This window comes from Bubalus kerabau, chromosome 5 (genome assembly GCF_029407905.1).
Source record: "Bubalus kerabau isolate K-KA32 ecotype Philippines breed swamp buffalo chromosome 5, PCC_UOA_SB_1v2, whole genome shotgun sequence".
Lineage (NCBI taxonomy): Eukaryota > Metazoa > Chordata > Mammalia > Artiodactyla > Bovidae > Bubalus > Bubalus kerabau.
In genome coordinates, this window is record NC_073628.1 from 31,816,505 (window position 1) to 31,826,211 (window position 9,707).

Consider the following 9,707-nt stretch of genomic DNA (forward strand, 5'->3'; position numbering starts at 1 on the left):
TGAGAATCAAAAGTTTGGCAGCCAAATACTGCCTTTATAAGGACATTTTTCTGCCTACCATTGTTTTAAGGTGCCAAATTTCAAGGGCTGCTTGCAGGCTCCATTTAGGGGAAAGCACTTAATGCCCAAATTGGTTAATTGCATCCATTAATAATCAACAAATATAATACACAAACAAGAAAACTGGAAATGTATCCTCATCACTTTCTCCTTGGACCTCCTACAGTAGAAATGACATTATTATTTTAATAAGTGGAAATTAAATAATCTCTGCTGCTTCTCCATTTCTAGCAGCATAAATTTTCTTCTTTTGCAAAATTCATGACAAAGACGAACTGCTTGGCTCCAGTACCAAAGGATACCACTTCAGTGACTTTTAACAAAGAAGGATTGGCGAGACTAGAATGAGTGGAAACATCTTAGGCTATTCAGACCCAATGAGCCATGAACCGTAATGTGGTGCCACTTTGCTATTAGATGACAAAAATCTCTTTTTCCTTTTTTTTTTTTTTTTTAGTTTCTTTCAAAAGTTGTTCTTTCCTTTCTGATGAATACATGTTTGCAAATTATTTAATAGTTTAAGTTAAAGCAAGTAAAACAATGAAGTATAATTTCTTACCTAATTGAACTCTTTATATATCATAAAATTGTGAGTTTTTTCAAACTGAAAGATATCTTCATATTTATCCAGCCCAAACACCTTGCTTAATGGAAACTAAGGCTTAGCAATAAAAAATGACTTTGCAGATTCAAACACCTGGAACCTAAAACCCTGCTGGTCATATACTGCATTCTCCTATTCCCTGTCCTTGCCTGTGTGTGTGCTAAGTCACTTCAGTCCCATGCAGCTCTATATGAACCTATAGACTGTATGTAGCCTGCCAGGCTCCTCTGTCCTTGGGATTCTCCAGACAAGAATACTGGAGTGGGTTGCCATTTCCTTCTCCAGGTGATCTTCCCGACCTAGGGATTGAACTTGCGTCTCTTACATCTCTTGTGTTGGCAGGCTATTTCTTTACCACTAGTGCCACCTGGGAAGGCCCTTCCCTGACCATATATGTGCTTTAATCTTTCCCTTTATAGCTGCGTTATGCAGTTGCATACACATAGAGTCCATCCTATCTCTTCCCCCATCACTTTATAATGTGTGCCATTTCAAATGTCCTTTTTAATCAAAGCTTTTCTTACCTCTAGTCTAATCCTAGTAGGACATAATTCTCCTTCCTTTACATCCCCATGACTCTTTTTTATTTAACTTTCAGGATCTAAGATGCACTTACTTTTAGTATTGTTATTTGTTTCCTTACCTCAGTTCTTTTTCCCACTCTCCTTAGGCTATACGTTGTTTGAAGGAAATTGTATTTACTTTTGATGTTCTCTGTTATATTTAATGTAACATTTGACATTTTTAAAAATTAATTTATTTTTTATTGAAGGATAATTGCTTTTAAAGAATTTTGCTGTTTTCTGTCAAACCTCAGCATGAATAAGCCATAAAACAATAAATAAATACACCTGGGAATTTTGAGGGGGTTTTGTTGCTTGCTTTTTTGCTGTAGCTCTATTTTAAGTCAGGACTGTGACTTCTGACTCTTAAAGCAATGTAGCTTTTTTTCCCTATTATACTGTATAGTAGGAAACAGGGAGAAGGCAATGGCACCCCACTCCAGTACTGTTGCCTGGAAAATCCCATGGATGGAGGAGCCTGGTAGGCTGCAGTCCATGGGGTCCCTAGGAGTCGGGGACCTCAGTCACTACGACTGAGTGACTTCACTTTCACTTTCCACTTTCATGCATTGGAGAAGGAAATGGCAACGCACTCCAGTGTTCTTGCCTGGAGAATCCCATGGACGGAAAAGCCTGGTAGGCTGCAGTCCATGGGGTCGCACAGAGTCGGACACAACTGAAGCGACTTAGCAGCAGCAGCAGCAGTAGGAAACACCACCAGACAAGACAAACAGAATTCATGACTGTCGAAATAGAAGAGAGAAACTAAACTCAATTCCTCCCTTGAAACAAGGCGTAGGAGAAGCACTGGGGAGACCTAGTGGAAAAGTGGGGATGTTAGTGAGGATTTTGGTAAAAAATGCGTTTAGGTTATCTATTTTCCTAAGTAGCTCTTATCTGACTTGGGTTTCCACAGTCCTACAGACTGGGAGACAGTTCTTTTTTTTTTTTTGAAAGTGAAAGTGAAGTCGCTCAGTCGTGTCCAACTCTTTGCGACTCCATGGGCAGTAGCCTGTACCAGGCTCCTCCGTCCATAGGATTTTCTAGGCAAGAGTACTGGAGTGGGTTGCTATTTCCTTCTCCAGGGAATCTTCCCGACCCAGGGATCGAACCCAAGTCTCCCACATTGTAGACAGATGCTTTACCATCTGAGCCACCAGGGAAGTCCTAAAAAATGATATTTCAAAGAATGGCTCCCAGAACCTTGAGAAACACTTTCTTGTGTTTTAAAACTGGCAAGAGGCTGCGGAAAGTTTTACATCGCCAAGGAGAAGAGAAAGAATTTAAAGCTGCAAGTTTTCTAAAGTAAATGCTCCAAAAAAAGGGAAGTCTGTGGTTTCCAGTCCGAAAGTAACCTGTCTGAAGTTTAGTTAAGCTGAAGAAATGGTTGAGCCCAGTGATCACCATCAAGTGTATTATATTAAGTGTGATAATGTAATCAGTTTTGATGCAAGTAATGGAAAAATCATGTCAAAATGTCTTAGTTAGTAAAGCCATTTTATACCTTCATAAACAGAAGTTCCAAAACAGTCAGTGTGCATCCCAGATTGGTTAATAGAGTAGCCTAAGGATGTCAATCAGACTGTTGATCTCTAACATGCTGCTCTGGTACGACCCCCATGCTGGCTAAGTACTTCTCATGCTCACAAAATTAGAACAAAATTTTCAGAACTTATTAACAGTGGCAACAGTATATTCAATATAAACAGTCTCTTAATCAATTTCTAGGAAAGATCCCCTTAGGGATTGACTAGAATTTGATCACATTATCCTTCCTAATAGGAACCTAGAAGGATGAATCATATAATCTCTTGATTATCTTACATTATTAAGATTTACTCCTGAATTCCTTGAAAAAGAGTGGATTTCAAATAAAAAAAGAAAGAAAAAATTTTCCTTTTTACGAGAAAGAACACAGAAATGATTTTTGGGTAAATAACCAACAATGTGAAGAGACGATACTAAAAAAAGTTATTAAAAGCTAAGACTCATTTATTGTGAGACTTGGGGAATACATATTGATCAAAGATTCATAGGTTCACTTATGCAAGATGAATAGGTCCTAGAGATCTAACCCACTATACAATATAGTACATGCAATTAGTAATCCTGCATTAATATACTTAAAAGTGTACAAAAGGATAAATCTTATGCTAAATATTCTTTTTTAAAAAAGAAAGGAAGATGATAAGTTTAGGGCATTTAACTTATCAAAATGTATACATTAAATATGTGCAGCTTTTTTGTATGTCAATCATAGCTCATAAATATTTTGTTTTTTTTTTTTTTTTCTATTGAGTTGTCTGGATCTGTTTAATTGATGTAGAATATCATTATATATCTTCTGTCAAGCTCTTTGATGATTGTATATACTCCAAAATATCTTCATCCAATCTGTGGCTTGTTCTTTTTATGACTTTTTAAAAAATGAACTTAATGTTTACATAGACCAGTATTTTATGTTTCTATATATTAGTGCTTTTCTTATATGTTTAAGAAACTTTTGTCTACATCCAAATTTTGAAGCTATTCTATATTGTATTTTAAAAATGTTGGTTGTTTTGTGGAATTTACTCGATGTTTAAATGCTCTTTTGATGAATTTGTGGGGGAGAAAGTGTTCTCCCCGTCCTACTCCTCCGCCATCTTGGCTCCTCCCCAAAGCTTCTGCACATCAAAGGAAACTATTAGCAAGGTGAAAAGACAGCCTTCAGAATGGGAGAAGATAATAGCAAATGAAGCAACTGACAAACAACTAATCTCCAGAATATACAAGCAACTCCTACAGCTCAACTCCAGAAAAATAAATGACCCAATCAAAAAATGGGCCAAAGAACTAAATAGACATTTCTCCAAAGAAGACATACAGATGGCTAACAAACACATGAAAAGATGCTCAACATCACTCATTATCAGAGAAATGCAAATCAAAACCACTATGAGGTACCATTTCACACCAGTCAGAATGGCTGCAATCCAAAAGTCTACAAGTAATAAATGCTGGAGAGGGTGTGGAGAAAAGGGAACCCTCTTACACTGTTGGTGGGAATGCAAACTAGTGCAGCCACTATGGAGAACAGTGTGGAGATTCCTTAAAAAACTGGAAATAGACATGCCTTATGATCCAGCAATCCCACTGCTGGGCATACACACTGAGAAAACCAGAAGGGAAAGAGACACGAGTACCCCAATGTTCATCGCAGCACTGTTTATAATAGCCAGGACATGGAAGCAACCTAGATGTCCATCAGCAGATGAATGGATAAGAAAGCTGTGGTACATATACACAATGGAGTATTATTCAGCCATTAAAAAGAAAACATTTGAATCAGTTCTAATGAGGTGGATGAAACTGGAGCCTATTATACAGAGTGAAGTAAGCCAGAAAGAAAAACACCAATACAGTATACTAACGCATATATATGGAATTTAGAAAGATGGTAACAATAACCCTGTGTACGAGACAGCAAAAGAGACACTGATGTATAGAACAGTCTTATGGACTCTGTGGGAGAGGGAGAGGGTGGGAAGATTTGGGAGAATGGCATTGAAACATGTAAATATCATGTATGAAATGAGTTGCCAGTCCAGGTTCGATGTACGATACTGGATGCTTGGGGCTGGTGCACTGGGACGACCCAGAGGGATGGAATGGGGAGGGAGGAGGGAGGAGGGTTCAGGATGGGGAACACATGTATACCTGTGGCGGATTCATTTTGATATTTGGCAAATCTAATACAGTTATGTAAAGTTTAAAAATAAAATAAAATTAAAAAAAAAAAAAAAAAAAAAAAAAAAAAAAAAACAAATATACATATTACAGAAAAAAAAAAAAAAAAAATGTTGGTTTGCTTTGTATTACCTACTTTTGATAAATTGGTTTAGATTTACAGTTCCTCTATTATTGATTTTTGCCTATGGCATTATATTAGTTTTATATGACTTATTAGACTGCCACAAGGACTGCATAATTGTATTATCTTATGGTTGCATAGGTTAGAAGACTAAGTCTGATCTCACTGCACTGCAGAGTACAGCAGAGCTGCATTCCTTTCTGGAGGCTGCAGGGGAGAGACTCTTTTCTTTTCCATCTTCTAAAGTCTAACCTCCTGTATTTGTTCATGACCTCCTTCCATATTCAAAACCAACAAAGGCAAGTTGAGTTCTCCCCATATTACATCACTTTGACCTCTTCTCTCCCTTCCTCCACTTTTTTTCTTTTTTTAGTTTAATTTTTTTTTCATTAAAGGTTAATTACTTTACAGAATTGTGTTGGTTTCTTCCAGACTCTTCCTCCACTTTTAAAGACCTTTGTGATAACATTAGGTCCATTCAGATACTACAGGGTAATCTATTTTAATGTCAGCTGATTAGCCACCTTAATTTCACCTGCAACCTTAATTCCCTTTTGCTAAATCAGGCAATATATTCACATTTTCTAGAGAAGAAACATGGACATCTTTGGGGGACCATTTCCTGCCTCTCATAGGTTAAAAAAAATAGAGTTTAAGTTCCATGTTTTTCCCATGTTGGTATTGGATTGACCTGTTATCACTTATTAAAGATTCACTGCATGGCTGTATGGAAAATTAAATGTTTGATTCTTTTTCTTAAACTTCTTTTCTGTTCCACTTGTCTATACTTGTGTTGAATCTGTCGTCTTAATTATTTCTCTGTTTTTGTAAATATTAACTATTTGTATCTGGTGGTTCTATAGCTATTTTACTTAAATATGGCCTTGGCTTATCTTGGTCTTTTGAATGATTAGAAATATTTTAGACTGACATTGTCAGTTTCCAAACATTTCTAGGATTTTTATTTGTGCTAAATTAAATTTGGGGAAAAACTGACATCCTTGTAATATTTATATATTTAGATCTTCCTTCCATTTCCTCCATAAAATTTTGTATTTTTTCAGTGCAGAGTCTTCTAAGTTTTTGTGAGATTTATTCATAGCTGTTTGATCCTTTAGCATGTGATTTTTAAATGTATCATTGTTTTTCAAATTTCCTTTTCTGTTTGATATTGATACATGAAATGCAATAAATTTATCTATATTGACCTTTTATTCAGTTACCTGATTATATTCATCTATCAGTTTGAATAACTGCTCTATGTACAGCCAAAACCTTGCTCTGCTTTTAAGTTTAGCTTAACTTTGTAGATATTTTAGTCCAGGAAGCATGAGTATCAAGCAAGTGTTATAACTGGACACCTTGACAACTGATTCTCTAATAATTTCAAGAAAAGCTCTGCTGAATAGTCTGACTCTCACTAGCCCAGGTAGAGCCTGTATTCTCAGCCTCCTGTCAAAGCCCAAAATCAATGAATATTCCCCAGGAAAATCATCCAGCAGAAGGTCAGCTGACCTCTCTGTTACATGTCCCTCTCCAGAACCTTAGCTCTTAGTATTTTAACTTAGTGTTTCAGCAACTCTCTGATTCTTTTAAACAGAAGAGTCTTCTATTTTATCTGACCTCCCTGGTATTTTTTCTGGGCTGATCTCCATCTGAACTTACAGGCATATTGTGTGTTGGATTTTATCCAACATATGTATTTCATATATTACATATATTTCAATATATGTAAATATATTGAAAAGATTACAGAATTTTTATTCCTAAAACTAGAGTTTCTAGTATTGTGGTGGTTTAGTCACTAAAGTCTTGTCCAACTCTTGCAACACCATGGACTGTAGCCTGCTAGATTCCTTTGTCCATGGGATTCTCCAGGCAAGAATACTGGAGTGGGTTGCCATTTCCTTCTCCAGGGTATCTTCCCAACCCAGGAATTGAACCCAGGTCTACTGCATTGCAGGCAGATTCTTTACCAACTGATCTGCAAGAGAATGACACTTCTTGGCCTTTTGGCTAAGATCAAGTGTAGTATTATAATAAAATATATTTTATTACCTTTATAAACTTCTGGGAAAGATTGAAGGCAAGAAGAGAAGAGGGCAGTAGAGGATGAGATAGTAGTTAGCATCATTGACTCAAGGGATATGAATTTAAGCAAACTGTGGGAGATAGTGAAAGACAGGGGGCTCACAGAGAGTTAGACACCACTTAGCGACTTACCAACAAACCCACTTTGATTATTTTTAATAACATTTATCTTTATTATAATTTTTTACATTTATTTACATTTTATTTTAAATTTTTACATTTATTGTTATTTTTTTTACTTACTTTTTAACTCAGAAATTTAGTTTGCCAAGTTTTAGCCTTTGTTTAAAAACATAAATGTTCATACTTATAAATTTAACTATAAGCACCATTTTAGGCATACTTCAAAATATTAAAATAAGTATTTTGTCTGCAGTGTTAAATATTTTTAGTATATATTTCAGTATCTATTTTAAATAATTCTTTTTGATCATAAGTTATTTGGAAGAGTGTTTATAATTTTAAAAACATGAGTATTTAGGTATAATATTAATAATGAATTCAAATGTAATTAAATCATGGTTGAAAAAACATGACATAAAGAATATAAACTCACTAAGTTTATTGAAAATGGTTACGATCTAATATTGTCCATTTTTAGAAATATCCCTTTTATACTTGAAACAATATTCTAAATTTGGAATACAAATGTTTATATATATCCAGATAAACTTTGCAAATAATTGCTATTTAAAGCTTCTATATCCTACTCTTTGTTATTCTTAGCTATTGATTGATTCTTCCTCTCTCAGACACTTTCATTTTAAAATTTGGTTTGTGAGTTTATGTTCTTTAAATAAGGAAATTATGTAAATGTAAGGTTTGTCTTTACACAGGAGGAGGACACGACAGAGGATGAGATGGTTGGATGGCATCACCAACTTGATGGACATGAGTTTGAGCAAGTTCTGGGAGTTGGTGATGGACAGGAAAGCCTGGTGTGCTGCAATTTATAGGGCCACAAAGAGTTGGACACAGCTGAGCAACTGAACTGAACTGAACTGAACTGAAGGTTTGTCTGGATGATTTGTTTTTTCGCCCAGGCTTTAGACTGGTTTTGCCAGAAATTTTTAAACAGGTAACCTAGCCTGAGATTTTCAGTTAAACTCTTTGTGTGAGATTTCACATTCTTTTTCTCTATAGCAAATTACCTTTAAACAACAAATATTTATTATGATTTATCATCATGTGTGTTAGTCACTCAGTCGTGTCTGACTCTTTGTGACCCTGGTGGACTATGTAACCCACTAGACTCCTCTGTCCATAGAATTCTCTAGACAAGGATACTGGAATGGGTAGCCATTCCTTTCTCCAGAGGATCTTCTGGACCAGGGATTGAACCCAGGTTCCCTGCATTGCAGGCAGATTCTTTCTTTACCCTCTGAACCACTAGGGAAACCCAACAAATTACCTTTAAACAACAAATATTTATTATAATGTATCACCAAAACATTTGTACATTTTAAGATACCTGGTCTGTACTGTGGGTCAGGAATTCAAGAGTAACTTAGCTAGATTGTTTTGGCTCAAAGCCTTGGTCAAACGTTAGTCATCTGAAAACTTTAGTGGGACTGAAGGATCCTCTTTCAATATTGTTAACTCATACGGTTATTGGGAGAAGGCAATGGCACCCCACTCCAGTACTCTTGCCTGGAAAATCCCATGGACAGAGGAGCCTGGTAGGCTGCAGTCCATGGGGTCACTGTGAGTTGGACACGACTGAGTGGCTTTACTTTCATTTTTCACTTTCATGCATTGGAGAAGGAAATGGCAACCCACTCCAGTATTCTTGCCTGGAGAATCCCAGGGATGGGGGAGCCTGGTGGGCTGCCGTCTATGGGGTTGCACAGAGTTGGACACGACTGGAGCAACTTAGCAGCAGCAGCAGCATACAGAAGGCCTTAAGACCTTGTTGCTGCTGCTGCTGCTAAGTCACTTCGTTACTAGCAGATGTTTTAGTTGTTTCCACATGAAGCTTTCCTTAAGACTGTTGTAAGTATCCACAGAACAGGGCAGGGGATTCTCCTGTAGTGAATGACTCAAGAGAGAGAACAAAGAGGAAGCTACAATTCCTTTTTAAGACACAGTCTCAAATGTCACAGATTGTATGTCTGCCATATTCTGACTCTTATGAATGAGTCAATAAGTCCAATCCACGTGCAAGGAAGGAAAATTATTTCCACTTTCTAAAGGAAAAAGTACCATTTGTGTATTTTAAAACCACCACAGTAATTTTTATAGAATTTACATGAAATGTAAATTCAATACTGGTGACTATTAGGGAAAGTATTGTTTAATATATCTTAGGGAAATAACTTTTTTTCTTACTCAGCTTCAGGGCTCAGACAATTTATCTGTTTCTCCCTCTTTAGAGTTGTATTTTGTTAGTTTGCTCTTTTCATTGAGACTTTCAAGGGTAAAGCTGTATAAGGGGATGTTAGTTTCAAATCTCCTTTATGTAAGCCCAAGGCAATGATCCCTTATCTCCACATAACCATTAAATGAAGTCATTTGGTCACTAAGATTGCCAATAGCT

General features: G+C 36.3%; 1 pseudogene; it reads left to right on the top strand.

The window, feature by feature from the left end:
- The first annotated feature begins 7,076 nt into the window (after positions 1-7,076).
- On the top strand, positions 7,077-7,152 carry LOC129654424 (uncharacterized; annotated as a pseudogene).
- The last annotated feature ends 2,555 nt before the right edge of the window (positions 7,153-9,707 follow it).